This window comes from Mytilus galloprovincialis, chromosome 5 (assembly GCF_965363235.1).
Source record: "Mytilus galloprovincialis chromosome 5, xbMytGall1.hap1.1, whole genome shotgun sequence".
NCBI lineage: Eukaryota > Metazoa > Mollusca > Bivalvia > Mytilida > Mytilidae > Mytilus > Mytilus galloprovincialis.
In genome coordinates this window covers 100,524,809-100,548,607 of record NC_134842.1, presented here as the reverse complement: position 1 = coordinate 100,548,607, position 23,799 = coordinate 100,524,809, and positions in this window count along the sequence as shown.

The following is a 23,799-nucleotide window of genomic DNA, read 5'->3' as shown; positions in this document are numbered from 1 at the left end:
AGTCTAGACGATAAGGACATTAGCAATTATGAGTAATCATTACTATTCGAAAGATTAATGCGTTGCATGTCACTATGTAATCGGTATTAAAGTTTTTTTTAATTTTTAAAAGACTTTAGTCTTAGACGCATGTCGAATTATATTAGTTTTTAAATAGCTGTCAATAACTGCAAGTACTCTCAGATCTGTACGTATAGTATTTTACTGCAAGTACTCTCAGATCTGTACGTAGTGTCTTTTACTGCAAGTACTCTCAGATATGTACGTAGTATCTTTTACTGCAAGTACTCTCAGATCTGTACGTACTGTCTTTTACTGCAAGTATTCTCAGATATGTACATAGTATCTTTTACTGCAAGTACTCTCAGATATGTACGTAGTGTCTTTTACTGCAAGTACTCTCAGATATGTAAGTAGTGTCTTTTACTGCAAGTACTCTCAGATATGTACGTAGTGTCTTTTACTGCAAGTACTCTCAGATATGTACGTAGTATCTTTTACTGCAAGTACTCTCAGATATGTACGTAGTGTCTTTTACTGCAGGTACTCTCAGATCTGTACGTAGTGTCTTTTACTACAAGTACTCTCAGATATGTACTCTCAGATCTGTACGTACTGTCTTTTACTGCAAGTATTCTCAGATATGTACAATGTGTCTTTTGCTGAAAGTAATCTCAGATCTGTACGTAATGTCTTTTCCTGCAAGTAATCTCAGATCTGTACGTAGTGTCTTTTACTGCAGGTACTCTCAGATCTGTACGTAGTGTCTTTTACTGCAAGTACTCTCAGATCTGTACGTAGTGTCTTTTCTGCAAGTACTCTCAGATCTGTACGTAGTATCTTTTACTGCAAGTACTCTCAGATATGTACGTAGTGTCTTTTACTGCAAGTACTCTCAGATATGTACGTAGTGTCTTTTACTGCAAGTACTCTCAGAAATGTACGTAGTATCTTTTACTGCAAGTACTCTCAGATATGTACGTAGTGTCTTTTACTGCAAGTACTCTCAGATCTGTACGTAGTGTCTTTTACTGCAAGTACTCGCGGATATGTACGTAGTATCTTTTACTGCAAGTACTATCAGATATGTACGTAGTGTCTTTTACTGCAAGTACTCTTAGATCTGTACGTAGTTTCTTTTACTGCAGGTACTCTCAGATCTGTACGTAGTGTCTTTTACTGTAAGTACTCGCAGATCTGTACGTAGTGTCTTTTTGTTCTTATGATGTACAAGTACAAGGCCACGTCCACTCCGTGTTTTTGTTTGATGTATTTCTATTCCTATCCATCTGATGAGAAAATCCTTTTTAACTGATTTTAATAGTTAGTTCTCATGTTGTACCTGTACGTATGTGCCTATCCCAAGTCAGGAGCCTGTGATTCAGTGTTATATAGGTGTCAGACCACCAATTAAAAATCTGATTTGTTTGGTTCGGCACGATTCAGAGTTTGACCTAATGATTGAATCTATTTTTCAATAATTTCATGAGGGTGTAAAAGCGTTGACCCAAAAACATTTTATTTGAAGCGCTTTATTAAATATGTTTGCATGATCAACGCTTTTAAAACCCTTTAAAATTATATATAAACATTCCTGTTTATGTTACAACTTTGAAATTAAGATTTATGTCAAGTTTTGCATTTGTTTTTCACTGCATTATGTTAACATTGTCATGATAGCACGCGCAGTCCTGTCTGTTTTGTTTTATACGGAAATAAAATAAACATTGGAGTGCCTCACAATTGTAGTCGGCCAATTACAACTACGGATTCTAATGAAACATGTCTCTTAACTATCTATAGTTGCACGCTTACGTCGAGATGTTTGATAAACGGAATGTTTTGTCTCGATAGGTTGCTTTAAAAAAAAAGACAAAATTGATAAAAGTCGAGAAATAAACGATTGTATAACAAGTAACACAGACAACCATTTTCTTGCTAGGAAACAATCAAATAAAAATTCAAACGAGATGACATGCTAACGAGATATGCATGAAACTACTTAGTACAGGCTGTGAGGAGAAAATGCACCATACAGTAATAATACTTAAGAGAACTAAATGCTATACACTTGCCGATCACTTTGATGTTGTTAATTGAATTATTTTCATAATTTTAACTTAGTCTCATTTTGATGATGTGTGTACTACACTTACACTGTGACTAATATGCATCAAATAACGCACTATTCTCTTTCTCTAAAAGTTTGATCTAATTGGTATGTGTTCTACAGTTGTGTAGAAATATTACTTTGTGAGCAATTTATCAGTCAGGAATCTACTTCGTCAAAATTATCTCCCCATTACGCCAGTTAATTTTCACATTCGTAGAAATGGAAGCCATTGTAGGGATGACGCGCTGCCAATTTTGCTCTTGGAAACCGATAAATTTATCCGCATAGCACCATTACGATCCTTATATGTCAGTTGTATTATAAAAGACAAATATATGTACTTACTAATGACCACCAGTTATTGATCTTGTCTGCATTGATTCAACTTAAAACTATTGTCTAATCGGTTGTCAGGTGAAGTTTTTAAAAATTCATAAACATATAAAAAAATTCTCATTAAATGTTTCGTGGAAGGGCAGACTAGATTTTTTTAGTGGTTGAAGACTATAAACCTTAGTTACCACACACACAAAAAAAATGGATTTTTTCGAAGATATGCATTTTCATCATCCAACTTGAAAGACTGTCGTCAAGTACTTTTAGTAAAAAAAATAGCTATTTGAACACATCTACTCTGTTTTTATTCATTTGATAGGTATTTCACTTGACACATATATTTCATCTTTTAATATATAAAGTCAACCTGTAGCTTTAATATATAGAAATATTATAATCTGAAGCGAGATGATGTATCAAATATTCTTGCTTTGTACGTTTTCAAAACAAAATATTCAACTCAAACACACCCTAACATAAAAAAATGCACTCGATTTTCTCTTTTCGATACAATTGTTACCCATTTTTTAGATTTTTTTCTTGAGTCACGAAAATGACTGAACTAATAGATTAATATGTTCTCTGTCCGTGGTAATTTTTTCAAAAAAATCGGAGGTTATGCATTTTCTACATCCAACTTGATAGATACCCATGTCGTTGACTTGATATCTAATTGTTCTGCTTAACTATGAAATAGATAAATTGAAATCTTATGCAAATAGTGTTTTTAAAATAGAACACTTCGTAATTGAGAAGAAAATTGTCATTTATTTGTTTCAATTAACTTTTATTTTTTTTGTAACTATAGTAAACATTACAGTAAGCATTTGTCGCCTTCTCTAACAAAGAGCTTCGATTCTTTTGTTCTGTTTCAAGCGTGTTTCCGCCTGTAATTATGGAACTGAGTATGGAAACGGGAAATAGCCAAATAGACAATTATGCATTACTATCATATCTTCCTTTTTTTATTTTTTCTATAAGGGCCGATCCTTAAATATGTGACCGGATCACGTGGGTCGTATCCGACAAAAGAGCAGAAATCAACTTAGGACGATATCGAATATTAACAAAATAAGATGTTTTCCCACTACCATTCATTCATATTTTTATTTCCTCTTTACAGAGATTACATGAATTATATAATCATGAACAATACATTAAAACATTAATAACAGAACATATAAATGATAAAGTTGTGAGCAATACGCAATATTTACATATAAATGAAAATGATCAGTTCAAGAGCAAAAGAGTTTATATCGCGTGCTGCCGATATTACATGTGCTAGCATTATACTATATTTTTCAAGTAACGATTGTATTCGGATGCAGATTTTGTAACATGGATGTAGCAAAGTCGCTTAAATGACTCTAAGTCGGAATCACTGACTATAGTTGAAGGGTTTTTTCCTAGACAGATTGTAAATAAAGATTCATCATCACACTCACTTAGTTCAACATAGAGGTCGAGACAAAAGTTTTCTATTAAGTCCATCCAAGTGCTGTGCATATTTGATGTACACGTACAGCCAAAGCATGCATGCACGAAAACGTCAGTGAACGGACGGTCGCAAATTTCACAAAATTTGAAAACATGGTTTGGCGCGGTAGATATAAGTTTTCCGATAAACAATGCAGTGCGAATTTCAGAGCTGTTCGAGGGGAATTTCCACACATGAGCTGCAGATACGAATTTATGAATATATTTGAACCTCTTAAAGTCATTGTCCGAATTAATTCGAATCAGCCAGTCATTATCATGTTTTGATTCAACTGCATTTACAACAATACGTTTCCATTGCAGCTTATCAGGAAAGTTGCCATCACTAATATAGATTATAAGCAATTCATACAGATTGTATTTACATAGAATGTTTAATATGTCCGGAATAAATCCAATATGGTTTCGTCCATCTAACAGGCACGAAAAAAGTCTTTGTAGAAAGATTTGTTTTGCAAGAAAAGAGTTTTTCGTTTTACAAAGTTTTCCAAAGAAATATAGTTTACGTTTTTAATGTCACAGGTTATATTACGTAGTCCAACCATGCTTTCACACATATCTGATCTTGTTGACGTCTTAGGACGGTATCGAATATTAACAAAATAAGATGTTTTCCCACTACCAATGCTTTCTTTCAAAGATTGTTTTATCTGTGTTTTTTGTATGTTTCGTTTAATTTGAGTTCGTTTTTAGAGACAAACGTCACCTTTAATTTGTATGTAGTTGTACAATGTATGTCGACTGTGAGAATTGTTTACCATATTGAAGAAAGATACATACACAGTCAAGTAGCATCAGTCTGGTGTTGTTGTTGCAACCATTGACATTAAACACCCAACCTCCTTTATTTCAGGACGTTAAATACATGTACTTGTAAAACACGGTCGATATGATTTTTTTTTTAAATTATACTTATCTTCCACAAAAGTGTATCCGTTACTTTTACCTATCTTTTATCATTTTCATTTAGTTCAGTTTAATTTTATGAAGAAAAATCCTGAAATTTTGGGCTCTTTTTTAATTTTTAAGTTAGACAAATTTATGTATCACTTTGAGTAATTATCCCATAATGTACAAAAAAATTATCCATACCACTAACAAATATGAATATAAACGTTTTTTATACAACTAGTATAAAAAATGATTATCTCTTGAAAACTTTTTTTTTATTGAAAGTTAAAGTGAGGGCACGATCAATGATTTTACAACCCATGTAATTTGCATACCAGTAGCATTCAATTCCTATATCTACTGGGAAGGTAAATGCTCACATTAAATCTCGGTCGATACCGTGTGATACATGTCTTCCTCAATACAATGACTCATGGTGGTATATAAGTATAATATGTATAATTCCCGTGGTACCTTCCTCAAAATTATGCATTAACATGTTTATGGATTTCAGCTTATTAGATAAAAAAAGATTTCTCTTCACCTGTACTTTGAGTTTCAATTCAAATCCATTCGGTGTAATTAAACAGATATATCGTGTTATGAAGGGGCCGTATTTAGGGGAACACGTGCTACGACTAAATTTCCCTTGCCATGCGGTTTTTGAAATTTCATAGTTTCTTGACTTGTTTTTTCGTAAATACTCCACCTTAACATAAAATTATATCAAGTCTTTGGTTTGTTTTCCTATGCATTGTTGTGATGTTGGCATTGAAAACACGACACCGCGCAGTTATCAATGTTGTAACTTTTGAAAATAGAGCAAATATTGTAAATGGCTTGCGATTGAAATCAGTTAAGATACATCTGAAACAAACATCGTAGTATACGTGAGGCCGCATGTTTTCGCTTTTAGATTGTTTTACATTTTATCACTAGCTCCGAGTGTTGTCATACCTTATTTCATTACGTGAATATACATGCATGTTATTAGTGACATAGTGTGTTAGTGACCCTATACGATATATACGAGGTCAGTAACTTCCATATTGGGTGAGATCGAACTCTCATCCCATATGGAATTAACTGACCCCGTATATATATATATCGTTTCGCACTCACCCCATATGGAATTTACTGATCCTGTATATATCGTATTATGCCACTAGTACACCATGTAACGAATTTATCTTACCGACTATCTTTTGTTTGTTGAATTACGACTAGAGTTATCTTATCTGCAATCATACCGCAACTTCTTATTTTCTTATAAGGCCAATTAAAATTAATTGATAGATTTTCATCCCCGCCCGCCCCTCTGAAATCGTCCCGCCCCGATTTTTTTTATTTTGCAAAATTTACGATTTCCGGATTTTGTTCATTTCCGTTACCGGTAACCGTCAATAATTTCGTTTCATTCGAACTTCCTGTTTATAAAATGGCTAGGATGAAATTTGACAAAAATAGGCAGGACAGGAGTTTTGAGTAAAAAAAAAAGGCAGGATGAGACACTTTGCAAAAAAAAAAAGGCAGGATGACAATTTAGGTAAAAAAAGTCAGGATAAACTAATAAAAAAAAAAGGCAGGACCGAATAGAGTGAAAAAATAAAAAGGCAGGACAGAGATTGCAACTAAAAAAAATGCAGGACAAAATTTTTCATCCTAGCCCCCCCATAAAAATCAAATGGTAGCTCCCTTACTATTCCTGGCAACACTTGTTTGAGTGTTCATTTCATTCATAATACTTGTGCTGCATACCATTGCATTTGCATAAGTTTATGGGGACTATAAACCATCGCTTAGAGAGCAAAATAAATTTTGAGTTGATAGTCAAATGAATAGAGAATTTCTCCATGGTTTTACTGTTTGCTGAAAATATGTTTCTAAAGTAGCAATTGCATGTAGAACAGCCCGCGTTGCAAATCAGAGATGTTTATTCAAGAATTATGTACGATTCTTTATACATGTTTAAACATTTACATGGTATAAGCTAAATTTTGTAATTGTAACACTTGCATATATATGAAGTTCACGCCACAAGAAGGTTTCAAATTGAATAAAATTTAAAAAATAAAATCCTCCCACCCGCCCCATTTTTTTCAAAACTTTGGATGAAAATCTACTAATTAGTTTTAGTTGGCCTAAAAGTGTTCAATTTTAAAAACCTACTTCCATTGATCTGCACAAAAAAATAATGTCAACAATAATAACCTTGATATAACAATATTAAACAGAACTTTCAATACATCAAAAAAATCAAATGGCACCAAAATCGTAACTCCACTACTATTAAGGATGTATTCTTCTGACTTTTCAGTCTCGTTCAGTCTCGTTGAAATCTCGTTCTTGAATTGTTTCTAAAACATGTGATACAAGTGGAAAATATCAATGAATTTTTAAAATATTATAATCAAACATAACTCTGTGAAATTAACAATGAATGTTTTTTAGTAATGCAGTTTTCAAATTTTAAAATCAATCAAGTCAGTTATTTTAGCCAAAATTTTGAGAAAATGGGTTAGGAATACAAAAAAAAAAAAATGATTTTACAAGAATCATTTACATCCCATATCACTTTGATCTTTTCAAATTTTTTAGATATGTATTTTTTCAATCATTTATAACAAAAAAGTTGAAATATTATGCATTTTGTTCTTAAAACTGAGAAAAATCACAAAAATACAAAATTGACAGCATGGTAAATTTTACACAAAAAAGCGTCAAAATATGATAAAACTTTCTTATATTAACACCTATCTATAGTTTTATTTATTCAGATTGGTCCACTTCATCTTTATAGAAAGTATGAAAAAAAGTTTAATTGTGGAACTGTGATTTTTTTCACGATAACAGCCCAAAAAAGGTAAAAATCAATGAAAAATGGGAAAATCATCAAAATTGGGCATTTTCAAAGGGCCGTAGCAAAAAAAGAAGTGCACCACCATATTATTTTTTCTTGACCAATTATTTTTGTTACAGTCTTATAAACCGAAAAATCAGTTTAAGAAAACAAGTTTAATTCTAGAAATTTTTGACTCCTCATAGGTGTACATCCTTAAACCGTGTTTTGAAATAAGCCCCGCCTCCCTATTAACTTAATATGGAATATACAAGGTCGCCTTTAACCAATCATATTTCTAGAAATGTATAGGAGGTTAGATACATACGTGTATGTCATAGTTAAAGACCGTGCGAGGATCTGAAATACAAATGCATGCTTACATCATTGCTTTTTGAACCTTATGTTAGTTGTCACAAAGGAACTCATACCAAAACTCCGTAATTACACTTAAGGTGGTACCTAACACTACAGGGAGATAACTCTGTAAAGTCAGCTAAACGTTTTAATTACGTTGTGTTGTAAAAAGAATATTAAGCTTCTCAATGATAAAAATTCGTGTTTGTCAAACTGCATTATATAACCAGTGTAATTTTTCTGATAAAACGGTTCGTTCAAATTTTTTGAAATTTTTATATTTTTGTCAAAGGGTCAAATTAAACACTTTGTCCAAATTTTAAGAATATTAAACGAGCCAAATTAATTTTAGTGAAAGTGTTAGGTACCACCTTAAGAATGGAATTAAAGTTTTACCAAATCAGTATCATACGTTTGGCTAAATTGATGCCTTAATCTGAATAAAAAAGGTAAAACAACAAAAATACTGAACTCCAAGTAAAATCTAAAACGGAATGTACCTTTACAAATGGCAAATTCAAAAGCTCAAACACAATAAACGACCTGAAAACAACTGTCATATTACTGATATACACGGAAATTTCCTTATGTAGAAAGTGGTGGATTTACCTGGTTTTCAAGTAAACCTTTTACATCTTAATTTAACCTCTTACTTGTATGAAAATACAATTTATGAATTAAACTACATCTAAATAGTTAGAGCTGGACCAATAGTTTCTTGATGAATCGAAATGAAAAAGTTTAAGACTGATGGGGGACTGACATACATTGTAGTATAGTCTTAGGGAGAGTGTTGAATATGGAACAGAATACAAAAGTAGTTTTTGATGCAAAATAATTCCCGTTTGATATTTTGGTATTAAATCATTATATGGACTGACTGCTGTACCCCTATGTTTGACCTTTTTACCTATTATGTGTGTTTGTATTGTTTACACATCTTGGAATATAATGGAATATTATGCAATTGTCATACAAGTGACACGTTTTAATTAGCTAGCTATGTAATCCGGTTTTATCTGCCATTTTCTACATAATTAATTGCTTATACCAAGTCAGGAATATGACAGTTGTTATCTATTCGTTTGATGTGTTCGAGCTTTTGATTTTGCCATTTGAATTTGGACTTTCCGTTTTAAATTTTTCTCCGAGCTTAATATTTTAATATGCAGATACATGTAACGGAGACCATACAATGTCTGATTGAGCATGATGAGCTAATATTTTATATTTATGTGTACAAGACATAAGATTAATTGGTCAGGTTTTCTAACTTGCAACACACTGGTATCCGAACCAGTCTTCTTGTCAACAGAATAACTACAGGAAACCAGCTACAGAGAGTATTCCTTGTTTTCTATTCCAACCTAATCCGAATAATTCAGTCGTTACATTCCGCGGATCTGCGATTACTTCATTTGAAGGAGAGATCGATTACGGGGCGGGCCTGAATTATTCGAGTTAATTCCAACAGCGATAACTTTTAACATTTCAGTTCAGTTCGGTACTCTTTTATGCAAAGTGTGTAAATAATGGGATCTGCTAAGGCATTGACCAATACTAGAATGTTGGTATATTCTGTTACCCGTAGTAACTTCATATCCATGGTACTAACAAACACTATATTTGTTATCAGTGTTGGTAACACACTTACTGTTTCTACCAGTAAAATAAGACCGAGAGTAACCATTGATCGCTTAATGCGATTCAGTCGAACGCTTGAAAATTGTCGTTTTACATCCGGTTGGTGATACCTTTTACATGAATGACAATGGTTTCTAACAGAGAGACTATTTGCACTGACTGTTGGTTGTTCTGATATACCTATTTCGTGTTTTAGCATATGTATTCCTCTTCGGAGTCGTATCAGAACAATCACGTAAACAATAACAATCAACAAATAAGTAGAAAGTCGACAGGAGATTGATGACAGCTGATAAATCCAGAAATTTTCCGCAAAAATCTTTACAAGGTTACAGGAAGTAGAATTAGTTCGTCCAGTCGAAGTAAAAATGATGCTGTTGTAGAGAATGATACCTATAATTGGGATTACATACACACAAGTAAGACTATGCGTCCCTCTTTTACGTTTGGAGACAGACTGCATTGCCAGATATCGTTCTAGGCATATGAAAAACACCTGAACTAAAGAACATGACGTACATATTGAAATCACTAACGTCGAAACGAAACAAACATACGGGATATCTATATTATGTAAAGTCAAAATCATAGTATGAACTCCTGTAATTATGCACATAAAACTTGTCGTCAAATTACTGACGCTGAGATACAGTGAAAGACACGTAAACTTATGTGTACGTAACTTTGTGCTTTTAACGAGAACGCGAATTGCTAAGAGATTTAGGACCAATGAGATGGTTGATATTAGTAAAAAGATGATGGTTGGAAAACTAATGTTATTGTTTCCATCGTTGCCATTGGTGGTGAAATTCATCGTCAGGAAATACAAACTTCTGTCTGCCAATGTTTTAGTAGTTTACCACCTGCAAAAAAACATTATTTATTATTTTATTGTCAAGAAAAGCATATAACGATGAACGATTATAAGAGATCAAACTATATCCGAATCGATTAGTTGTCAAGAGTTTTTCATTTGCTACTATGATCTAATCTAAAATATGAATTATTAATGCATTGTTTCTACTTCCCAGCTTCCAGATATAACTGATTTTGCAATTAAAAACAAACTAATAGTCTATATACATAAAATATTAGGGTCAGAGCTGTTCTTCTTCTTCTTCCTTGGTTAGGACTGGATTCTTTAAAAGAATGTTATAAGTCCACTAGACGAAGAAATATAGAACAAAATCATACTTAGTCTAGTCAGTTGTCATAGAAGAAGTGATATAATTCATGACAGTATGGATGGGGATCCTTAATTTATAGTGATATAATTCATGACAGTATGATTGACAGTATGGATGGGGATCCTTAATTTATAGTGATATAATTCATGACAATATTAATGACAGTATGGATGGGGATCCTTAATTTATAGTGATATAACTCATGACAGTATTAATGACAGTATGGATGGGGATCCTTAATTTATAGTGATATAATTCATGACAACATTAATGACAGTATGGATGTGGATCCTTAATTTATTTATGTTTTGTCGATTATTACCCGTTCTTTATATTTTAACACCCTATCATAACATTGTACTTATACTTTAAACTTAAACAACCCATTATTCCATATTTTGTCATTTTCAGTCAATTTGTTTTGGTTCTTTGTGTTTTTCGCTCATTATTCTATATTCTATAGACGCCAATCCAGACTATCAAGATAAATTATATCTTAAATATATATTAAGTAATGACCATCTGATGAGTTAAACCTTTTTCAACTGATTTTTATAGTTCGTTCTTATGTTGTACTGTTATACCACTGTCCCAGGTTAGGGGAGGGTTGGGATCCCGCTAACATGTTTAACCCCGCCACATTATATAAGTATGTGCCTGTCCCAAGTCAGGAGCGTGTAGTTCAATGGTTGTCGTTTGTTTATAATGTGTTACATATTTGTTTTTCGTTCCTTTTTTTTTTTTTTTATATATATAAATAAGGCAGTTAGTTTGCTCGTTTGAATTGTTTTACATTGTCTTATCGGGGGCTTTTATACACGGTCGACACTCGGCTAACCGAGAGATTGGTGGGTTAATCTATGTTGAGTATGCGGCTATATCGGCGGTTGGTCTGTTAGTTGGGTTGGCTAAAATCTGTTAATCAGGTGTTATCGAGAAAATCCTTGCAAGTCCAGTATGTTTCATTGTATAACTTTTTAAATATATTTTTATCATAAAAATTATTCATGCCTGACAAAACAATTCAATGCACTGAATCCAGTGGTGTAATTATTTTTTTTCTAGCTTCGATAAACGATCTATAAAATGAAAAGGCGGGTTACTCATGAATGAATTTATACACATTTTACACACACAAAATGTACACAAAATTAAACGCTGGATGAATTTTATTGCATGCAATATTTTGAACATCGAAAAAAGACAGGCATTATGTTTGTTATCCATAATAATATCATTGTGTGAAAAATCTACACGAAAATTTGTATTTTGGTGACATTAATCAATTGTTATCTAAAACCTGGTCTGTTAATGGGTCGGATGTATAAAACCCAGTCTGTTAATTGGCCTGTTAAGAGTAATGAATGGCAATACAAGTATAATTTTATTGCTATCGGGGGTGTTATCCGATCAAATTGGTAGGCTCAAGACGAGCGGCTAAACTATACGGAAACAACAAATGAACAATGAAACATGAAATATACGGAAACAACACACGAACAATGAACAATTTTGACAATGGAAATTGAAATTGATAAAAATGGGTTAAAAAAGTGTAATATTAAAGTAACATTAATACCATCCAAGAATGGTCGCATATATCATGTGGATTCTGTTTAATTGTCATGAATGACGCCAATTTGTCATCTATATTAATAACCAGTATATAAATCAGAGACAAACGTCGTAATGTAACTAAACATCAGTAAGTAAAATGTATTGGGATGCTAAAATAAAAAGAATAGAGAAAGAATAAGGAGTAAGATAAATAAATGTAGAGAAAAGTGATATAACAATTTCAAGTATACCGAAAAAAACAACACCCCTAATCTACACCCTCATGGTATACACGAGAATCTGGATGGAGACGCATAATAAAGAATAATAGATAAGGACAGTAGGGAGCGATTCATTGATAAAAAAAGAGAGAAAAATAATACTTGTTTAAAAATAGACATGAAACACCCCTGGGTGTTGAAACAGTAACTGATTGCGATGTACTCAAATTGGTGACAAGTTTACATGCGGACAACTGCAGTTCTCCTCTGCACTTATGTTGAAAGGAACCAAACGGAATAAAATATATTAAAACTTTAGATAACCAAATGTAGCTGCATTCGCTCTATTACATTTACTTCTTTTGAATGATTTGTAAACAACATACGATTAAGTAATAGACGAAAAGAACCAATTGGATGATGCTGACGAATTATGGTTTAACGTCCAGTGACAAATATCATGTGCATATGAGATCGACAAGACGTTATAAGTACCCTGTGTTGTATTAGAAAGACACTTTAAGTCGGATTTTAGAACGCGCTATTTTGAACATACACATAAATAAAGGCTGATTGAAAACGTTAATAATATATTCATGCATATTCCAGCGGCCAATCCATATCACACTATATTGAAGTGACACACCCTTTAATAAAATACAAAGAAAGTCAAAATGAAAATGCTCTTACTAGAAGGATACTGTTGCACCGTATTTTCATTTTTTTTTTACTTAAGAACATCTAATTTTTAACTTTTTCAATGGGAAAATATAAAGGTAGAAAACTATTGTCGTGGCTAAATAACTCTTAACAGACACAATTTTAATGTTCCAACCCATTAACAGACTTTATTTCCATAATTTTCACTAAAACGTGGTATTATTCCCGTTAAATTACAATTATGAAATATTTACTAATGTCAATTTATCTTTTAAAACCTAAGTACTATTTCGTGTCCTTTAAACGATATATAAAATTGTTTGTTTCGCCTTTTATTAAACAAATTGATATGTGTATAAGCATAAATACTACATACTTGCGCGACGCCTTTCAGTTTTACTGAAAACTGCACAGACTATGAAATGTTTCTACAGGTGGAAAATGTTCTTTTTTTTTTATTTGGTTCTTATAATATGCCAAAAATCTGTATATTTAACAGAGTTTAACATTAAATTGTGCGTTTTACTCTTAACAAACGTATAACCAACCCGATTAACAGACCAACCGCCCATATAGCCACATACTCAATATAGATTAACCGACTAATCTCTCGGCTAGCCGATTGTCGGCCGTGTTATAGCTGACTATGCGGTATGGGCTTTGCTCATTGTTGAAGGCCGTACGGTGACCTATAGTTGTTAATGTCTGTGTCATTTTTGTCTTTTATGAACAGTTGTCTCATTGGCAACCATACCATATCTTCTTTTTTATAAATCATGCATATATAGATGCACTCATAAATTTGAATTATTAGTCTTACTATTTATCTTAACAGTCAAACGCGGATTGTTGAAAACCACGGCCGACACTCGGCTAACCGAGAGATTGGTCGGTTAATCTATATTGAGTATGTGGCTATATCGGCGGTTGGTCTGTTAATCGGGTTGGCTAAAGTCTGTTAATCAGGTGTTATCGAGAAAATCATTGAAAGTTCAGCATTTTTCATTGTATAACTTTTTAAATATATTTTCATCATAAAAAGTATTCATGTCTAACAAAACAATTCAATGTACTGAATTCAGTGGTGTAGTTATTATTTTTCTAGCTTCGATGTACGATCTATAAAATGAAAAGGCGGGTTACTCATCAATAAATTTATACACATTTTACACACATAAAATGTACACAAAATGACACATTTGTTAAATTTACTTGCATTCAATATTTTGAACATCGAAAAAAGAAAGGCATCATGTTTGTTAACCATATTGATATTATTGTGTGAAAAATCCACACGAAAATCTGTATTTTGGTGACATAAATCAATCTTTATTTAAAACCTGGTCTGTTAATGGGTCGGATGTATAAAACCCGGTCTGTTAAATGGTCTGTTAAGAGTTATGAATGGCAATAAAAGTATAATTTTATTGCTGTATGGGGTGTTATCGGATCAAATGAGTAGGCTCAAGACGAGCAGCTTAAATATATGAAAACAACACATGAGCAATGAAACATAACATATATACGGAAACAACACATGAAATTGAAAATTGATAAAAATGGTTTCAAAAAGTGTAATATTAAAGTAATATTAATTTCATCCAAGAATGATCGCATATATCATGTTGATTCTGTTTAATTGTCATGAATGACAAATTTGTCATCTACATTGGTAACCAGTATATAAATCAGAGATAAACGTCGTATAATGTAACTAAACATCAGTAAGTAAAATATATTGGGATGACAAAATATGAAAAATAAAGAAAGAATGATGAGTAAGATAAATAAAATGTAGAAAAAAATGACATAACAATTTAAAGAATACAGAAATAAACAATACCCCGAATCCGGACCCTCATGGTATACACGAGAATCTGGATGGAAATGCAGAATATAGAATAATATATAAGGACAGTAGAGAGTGATACATTGCTAAAAACGAGAGAGAAAAATACTTGTTTAAGAATACACACATGAAACACCGGTGGCTGTTGAAACAGTAACGGATTGCGATGTACTTATATTGGTGACAAATTCTAGAAGTTTACATGCGGACAACTATGGTGGCAGATTAATGCCATTTTGCGTTTTAAATATCGCTTTAGCGTTTTAGCGCTGTAGCGTTTTCGCCTTACATATTCTATAGGGCGAAAACGCGAAACCGATTTCTCGTTTTCGACTTCGTGTTTTCGCGTTTTTGACGTCGCGATTGCGCCTTTTCGCGATTTCGCGTTTTCGCCCTATGGAATATGAAAGGCAAAATCGCGAAATGGACTTCACCGGCCACCATAGACAACTGTAGTTCTCCTCTGCACTTATGTAGAAAGGAACTAAACGGAATAAAATTAATTAAAACTTAAAATAACTGAATGTAGCTGCATTCGCTCCTTTTCGTTTACTTCTTCAGAGTGATTTGTAAACAACATATGATTAAGTAATAGAAGAAAAGAACCAATTGGATGATGATGACGAATTAGGGTTTAACGTCCAGTGACAAATATCATGTTCATATGTGAACGAGAACACGTTATATGTACCCTGTGTTGTATTAGAAAGACACTTTCGGAAGTGAGAACGTGCTACTTCGAACAGACACAAAAATTAAGGCTGATTGAAAACGTCAATAAAAAATTCATGCATATTCCAGAGGCCAATCCATATCACGCTATATTGAAGTGACACATCCTTCAATAAAATGCAAAGAAAGTCAAAATAAAAATGCTCTTTCTAGGATACTTTGGCACCGTATTGTCATTTTTGTTTACTCAGGAACATCTCATTGTTAAATTTTTCAAGGGGAAAATATAAAGGTAGCAAAATTATTGCGGTGGCTAAATAACTCTTAACCGACACAATTTCAATTGTCCAACCCATTAACAGACATTATTCCCATAATTTTCACTAAAACGTGGTATTATTCACGTTATTTTACAATAATGAAATATTTACTAATGTCAATTTATTTTTTAGAACCACAGTACTATTTTTTGTCCTTTAAATGATATTTAAATTTGTTTGTTTCGCCTTTTATTAAAAAAATTGCTCTGCGTATAAGCATAAATACTACATACCTGCGCCGCCTTTTAGTTTTACTGAAAACTGCGCAGACTAAGAAATGTTTTTACAAGTGCAAAATGTTCTATGATAGATATCATTTTGTCAGACACTTTTCTTTTTTTGATTTGGTTCTTATAACATGCCAAAAATCTGTATATTTAATAGAGTTTAACATTAAATAAAGCGTTTTACTCTTAACAGACGCATAACCAACCCGATTAACAGACCAATCGCCCATATAGCCGCATACTCAATATAGATTAACCGACCAATCTCTCGGTTAGCCGAGTGTCGGCCGTGAAAACCTTATTGTTAAATGTCTACAGCGGCGCAGGTCGTTCGTTTTTTTTCTTCTTCCGAAAGGCAGGTTTTCGTCACCAATAAAAATTGCAATCATCAGATATTGCTAATGGCACTGACAGTGGTGTTAAACACCAGAAAGCTATCAAACATATTGTGGAATATCCATCGACGTTTATAATTAAAGTCTTTGTGCATTCATATAGTTGTTTGTTACTATTGATTATATAAGTCACAAACGGTGTATTTTGGATTTGCTATATACACGGGTCATAATCACAGGGTTGACACTACTTTTAAATCAGTATGACTTTACAAAATGACAATAAAAATATAGACTTGAAATAAGGCGTAGGTACAGTTTCAAATTTGTCAGTCGACATGACGTAAAATTTAAAACGGCTAATCAAAGAATTGAACTTTTATTTAATGCTGTTGATATTCCATTCAAGGCCCTTTTGTTTTCCAAACAATTGATATTACCAATAATTGATAAGTTACAGGTCGACGGGTTCAAACAGAAATATTTTGAATGCAGAGAAAACTGTGCATCTTATAATCAGCATGACTTTATCAGATGACAATATACCAATACTAAAAATCAAGGCTAGAATAAGGCGTACACATTATACCGCAGTCCCACTAGGCCACGATCGCACTAGGATCTGAGAAAAAATGCAAATATTGACCATTGTAGTGCGATCGTGTAGATCGCAGTAAGGTCGTATCACGGTCGTGGTGAGCTCTTCAAGATCGTGATGAGCGTGGTAAATTTTGATCATGTTAAAAATAATCGTGGTGCGGTCGTGGCGAAATCAGGTCGTATTAGAAGCATAGTGAGAGCACACGAAGGTCGTGGTAAGATCGCAAAGGTCGTTGTACCATCGTAGCGAGAGCGTATCGATTGTGTGATTCTATTCGGAGAGACGGTGCTACAATCTCGATCACAGCGACGTTATTACGACCTCACTACGACCAACACGTTCTCACCGCGACCCAACTAAAAATGTACGCTATACCACGTTTACAAAACGCTGTTCAAGACCATAGTACGATTCTAGCACGCTCATGCTAACCTCATCACGCTCTTCTTACGATCTGACTACGTTCATACTACGACCAACATTCTGATTGTCATTTACACAAAAAATATATTAAATCTCTCCAGGTTTTGTTTGTGTGTTTGTAATTATACTTCTTGTCCATTTCTCCAACGGCTCAACCATGCTTTACACATCTGTGTCATCTCTGCTATCGTTCACTAAAATATCGTCATTTGAACTTAATGGACCAGCAATAGGTTGTAATTTAGGTTGGATTGGACGGTCCGACATCTCTGCAGGAACATGATTCATTACTATCAGAGGTCCATCTGCCTCTACATCTACCCTTACCACCACGCCCACGTGTACTAGTATATTTTGGTGGCATGACTGTGCTGTTTCCGAGACGTCTATGTATTGATCAGAAATAGAAGGAATGGGACAGTATTGATATGGAACACGATGTTGACGTTATTGCTGAGAACATAGATCATGGTATGAACGTAGTATAATCGTGGTAAGAACGTGCTATAATCGCAGTGGAAGCGTGGTAAGATCATGTTGCAATCGGATTACTCGTGGTACAGTCGTAGTGAGAACGTAATGGGCGTAGTAAGATCATGATAATCGTAGAAAAAGTGTGGTGAGAACGTGATATTATCGTAGCGGGATCGTTGTAGAAGCGTAATGAGTAAGTAGTATCATCGTGAAAACAACGAAAATTTACATTTCCATTCCGCTCAAACCGCGACCTCACCACGATCTGAATTTATTTTAGATCGTGGTGAGCATGATGCGATCGTGGTCTAGTAGGACTGGGGCTTTAAGCTAGGTTTACACTGCCGATCAGATCAACTCGATGAACCCGATTGTTCAAATTTCCACGACCAAGCTCAACCAAATTCTTGTTCGGGCCTGTTTACGACTTCTAGCCGACCGCCATCAGACTGTACACGACCTTAACTCGACAATTCACAGCCCCATCAGGACTCCATCCCGACAACAAAATGAATACTTATTCGATAATTCCGATCAATTCACGATCTTTACTAGACTAGCTAGACCAAATCAATTTTTTCACGATCTCAGTCTGATCTCGACCAGACCATATCGACCTGATCGTATATGGGTCGTAGGGATAATTGGGAATTGGTCGGGTATGCACAATTTTAGTATAAAAATGTCCGAAACTTAATTGTATTCCCCGCCGCTTCGAATTCGGAGTGAGCATTACGTGTACCCTTGTCCGTCCGTACGTATGTGCGTACGTCCCAACAATATTAGTTTCCGTTTTCTAATTTTAGTTTGCCTTAACCAAATTTGATGAAACGCCGTATACACAATGCTTATTACCATAAAACTCAGTTCAAAAGCGAATTTGGTTGGCCGTTTTTGAGTAATTACCCTTTATAATGTTATATACAATGTATGCTAGCTGGGGTATTATCAGTGTTCCATGGACACATTTTCCGTATATTTGGTTAAATTCAGTAGCAGGTCCGAGTAAAGTCATACATTTAAAATATCTACATAGAAATAAAGCAATTGGGTTTGTGGGTAAGGTGGTTAGAGCTCAGAGAGACAGATTAATAGCTGTAACGGAGCTTGGAGAGTGAAAAAAAAAAGACGAATAAGAAGGTGTAGACAGCAACGGGCGCCGTGAAATCTCATTGAGGCAGTGACTGACACGCCGACCACATGTGGGTAGTATGAGAGACTTTTACTAACTTAACAAAGAGGAACACACTACTTATACAAACTTCACATAGTGGACACTGATATGCAATGGTAGTTGTATTGCTCTTTTTTGGAAATGACACCACAAAATGAGATTTGTCACTGGATTAGTACTTATGTTAGATAGCAATATACATAAACTTTACCATTCCTTTTCCTTGCTTTCTTACAAACAAAGCATACTGTTTGTGTAATATGTGCATACGTATGTAATCAGTATTTTTCATAGATTTGATATCCAGTAGTTGAATGGTTAAATAAACTTATCTTCTTTTTGCTGTACGGCAACAACCTGCATGTATTTGCTTAAACATATTGCAAAAAGAGGGCAAAGATGTCACATATAACCCCAAAATTTGACACAAAGTAGAATTTCAATCCCCTGGAGTGATACCTTTTTTGAAACTGTTAACAACTTTACATATATCTATCAAGAGATCAAAAGTGCATTTGTTTCTACCCAAAGTTTAGTAAACGTTGAGTGTCATTTCTTATAGTACTTTGTTTAAGGCGAAGTGTACGTAATTAAACTACACAATGGATTTTTTTAAAATTTTACATGTAGATTCTGCTTGTAAAAATAAATCGGAAAATAAAATAAAAAAAGGGGGTAACCGTTTTCGTTTTTGAGATACGAGCTGTTGAAGTTAACAGCATCATACACCAAAATTACAAAGGATATATAGGGAAAATCGTGAAATTCGGCAGGAATTGTTACATTTCCAAGATTTTCTATTATATTAGACAATCGATTTTTTTTTTAATTTATGAGACGATTCTAAAATGTCTGAGGAATCGATTGGTGCAAAGAAAGTCCTTAGCAACCGTGCTACTTTTCAAGCTATACCCTGTTAAAGTTGAATCTTGAGTGTAAAAAAACAAAAAACAACGACAACGTTATTGACGTCGCCGCAACAGTTACGACGCATCATATAGTCCTATACTTGTATGAAATATATACCGTTTTGTTGGAGCTCTTGTTGCTCGGTCTTTAGTTCTTTATGTTACGTTTTGTGTACTATTGTATTGTATTTGTCTATTATATTCGGGTGCGTGCGGAGATCGCCAACTAGAAAACGGTTGACATTTTCTTCTTTATGAACTAGAACTATTTTCGACCTTGGTGCCTTATTTTTTGTTAAAATCTAAACACTGCGACGTGTTTTCAAAATCTTTGTTCCTATAAAACTTCATTTCATCAAGGTCTCTTCTCAGAATATCAGCCATCTGTCTAGCACAGGATAACAAATCAATATTTAAGTAAATTTAAGTTGTGTGGTAATTCTTAGTACATTTGGGTAAATTAATCTTATCTTTGTGCCGCATAAGCATCTCTATAATTCAACACATCCCTGAGCCACGACATTATATATTTTATGCATTGCATGCGCTTCTTTGTATCACAATCCAGACCGGCTAGTAACCGTTGTATAACTTTACACGTCTGAAGACGAATATTTGCGTGAAACATTTTTGTATGATTTTTATTTCTGGAACAGTCCTTTTCCGAAAGTCGGGCTGGACCTTTACTTTTATGTGCATTCAGGATTTACACAAATTGTAACCCGAATAATTCAGTCGTATTATTCAGCTGATGTACGACTGCTACATTGCTCTTGTGGGAGAAAATCGGACATGGGAAGGGCTTGAATTATTTGAGTTACTCAAATTGAAACTCAGGAATATATTTCTAGCTGTTCAGAATTCGCGGAAACAAATGATTGTATTTCGGCATTACGGTATTGAATCAATAGAGATACCAATTATTTCTTTTAACAAATTCGAATACCAGTCATGTTTATAGGACTTCAGTTTGAAATAGGGGCGGCAATCCATTCATTTTATCCAATCAATTGGAAGGGGGAGGTCAACATTGATAGTCAAAAAGCCTTGAAATATTCGATAAAAAACGTTGAATGTAAATTATATGAACTCCAAAGTCTCATATTATAAGACTAGTAAACCACAGGCTTCTCAATATTTGTATGATCATGAACTAGGTGAAAACCTGGAGCTGACCGAGTGCGAGATCCTCATGGATAATCATCGAGGTCGTTAAACATCCCTTGCAGTAAACTTTGGTTAAATTAAAAAAAAAAATTGAAATGTAATAGTCTGAGCACATTTCACCTCTCATTCCACTAAATATTAATTTGCAGTTACAAGTATCACAAAACTTCCCTGACCTCTTTTCTTTAACCATAATAGAGGGAGGAGGGAAGGAGGGATCCAGATCCCGAAATCCAGGGCTTAAAAACAAGAAATCCTGAGGTCCCGAATTTAAAAAAAATTAAATCCCGACTACCCGAAATTCGAAAATAGAATTCCCGTATCCCGAAAGGGTCAATACCGAAATCCCAAGCTTAAAAACACCCGATCCCGGAGTTTCGATAAAGGTCCTAACCCTCCCCCTTCCCCCCGTAATTCTATATTCTATTCATTCATAATCTTGAATTGCTATATATCTCTTCGAAATTGGAATTTGTGAAAGAAAAAATGACATGTTATATTTTATCTTACATGTGTACTTTCGATTTCAATATGGTTCTAAATTTAGATTTAATTTTCCCATAAATTGCGGACGGAATAGAAGACACCTGTTTATTTTCTGCAGATGTAGAAAAAGTTGAAAACTGGGAGTTGAATGACATAATTTTTACTTACTTTAAGATAAATGTTAGAGTGAGTCAATTTTTAAGTTACTGAGTAATTTTTGGGGCATAATTTGTTTAGTTTTTGTTTGTTTTCCGTCTTTGTTCTTCCGACTGGTAAGTTTTGCAAATTATTCTCTTGGTATCGTCTGATTTCTTATATGAATATAAATCATGTCCTTAAATTTTCAATTGCACAAAATATGAACATTTCAACGTCTTTTTAATTAAACAATTAAATTCACACGTCTTTCATAAATTATTGATCATTGTTTGTAACCTATTATAAAACTTTACGTTGAGTACTGTGTTTTTCGTTCAAGACTACGGCTTTTTAAAACGATATTGTTGGGTCAATTCAGGTTTCATTTTAATTAATTTGATATCAATAGAAGAAAAATTGTTACATGTTTATTTGTTTATTTTTTATATTTTTGTTGTAAGTTGTTTTTTCTTTCTGTTGATATCATAAACACGAAATGCCTTCTACGCGTCTAAAACAAAAACTAAACACAGTGTTTTTAAGTCAGGCTGCACACAGAACAACGTACAGAATGCTGTGATTTGTAATTGGAGTTATTTAGATAATTTCTATGAGGTTTAAGACAGCACAGGCGTGCTTGTTGGATTCATTATAGACCGCAGAAAGTAGTTTCTCTTTCGTGTGTCCTTTCTTGGAGTAAGGGAGATAACTTGCGTAACTAACGACGAACGTTTTTAATCCCGTATTCCGCTAGAGGCGTGCAATTACGTACACTTCGCCTTAACGTTTCATTAGTAGAAACAAATGCATCGTTTAATTTGAGTTTGCTGACCCTGTTTAAACTGTCAAAACGCATGCACAGCTTGTTTTTATTTGAACTTATTACGCGGGGAAATATGTTTATGCAAACTTTGCGAAAATATGTCAGAAACAAATGACCAAAACGTGTGCACGCTGAACTGTGTATCGCTAGTGTAAGTACGAAATTCGCTTCAAATAAAAAATATTTGTCTTTCGTCTCCTTTTTGTGTGAAATTACGTTAAAAAAGTTCGAATAAAAAAAAAAAAATGACAGTTATGTGAACTATAGTTCTGATTAATCATTTCTATGTCATTTGGTGTTCTGTGAAGAGCTGTTTCGTTGGCAATTGTACTACATCTTCTTTTTTTGTACTTGTACAAACATTTCTAGACAAACCAAAAATACGGACAAACAAAACAGAAAAATATCCCATAAAACAGGTAAATATAATCTTGATCGATGCTCGTATAAACCAACTTCGAAAGATAACTTAGTCGTCAGCAGTCTAATAATGAATAATTTATTATTGCTCAATTACTTTCATATTTGGAAAATCCTCCGATGCCAAAATTGCAAGATATTCTTCCCTTCCGGAACACATGATATAAAAAAGAAGATGTGGTATGATTGCCAATGAGACAACTATCCACAAAAGATCAAAATGACACAGACATTAACAACTATAGGTCACCGTACGGCCTTTAGCAATGAGCAAAGTCCATACCGCATAGTCAGCTATAAAAGGTGAGTTCATCCTAGGTTTGTGTTTGGTTATGTGTTGCTAAGTTTTTAGTTTTCTATGTTATGTGGCCTGCTGTTTTGTTGCTATGGTTGTGTCGCTTTGTTTTCGTCCTTTGAGTTTGATTGTTCCTTTGGGGTCTTTTGCCTCTCTATTAAAATGTTACCTCTCCTTGCAAA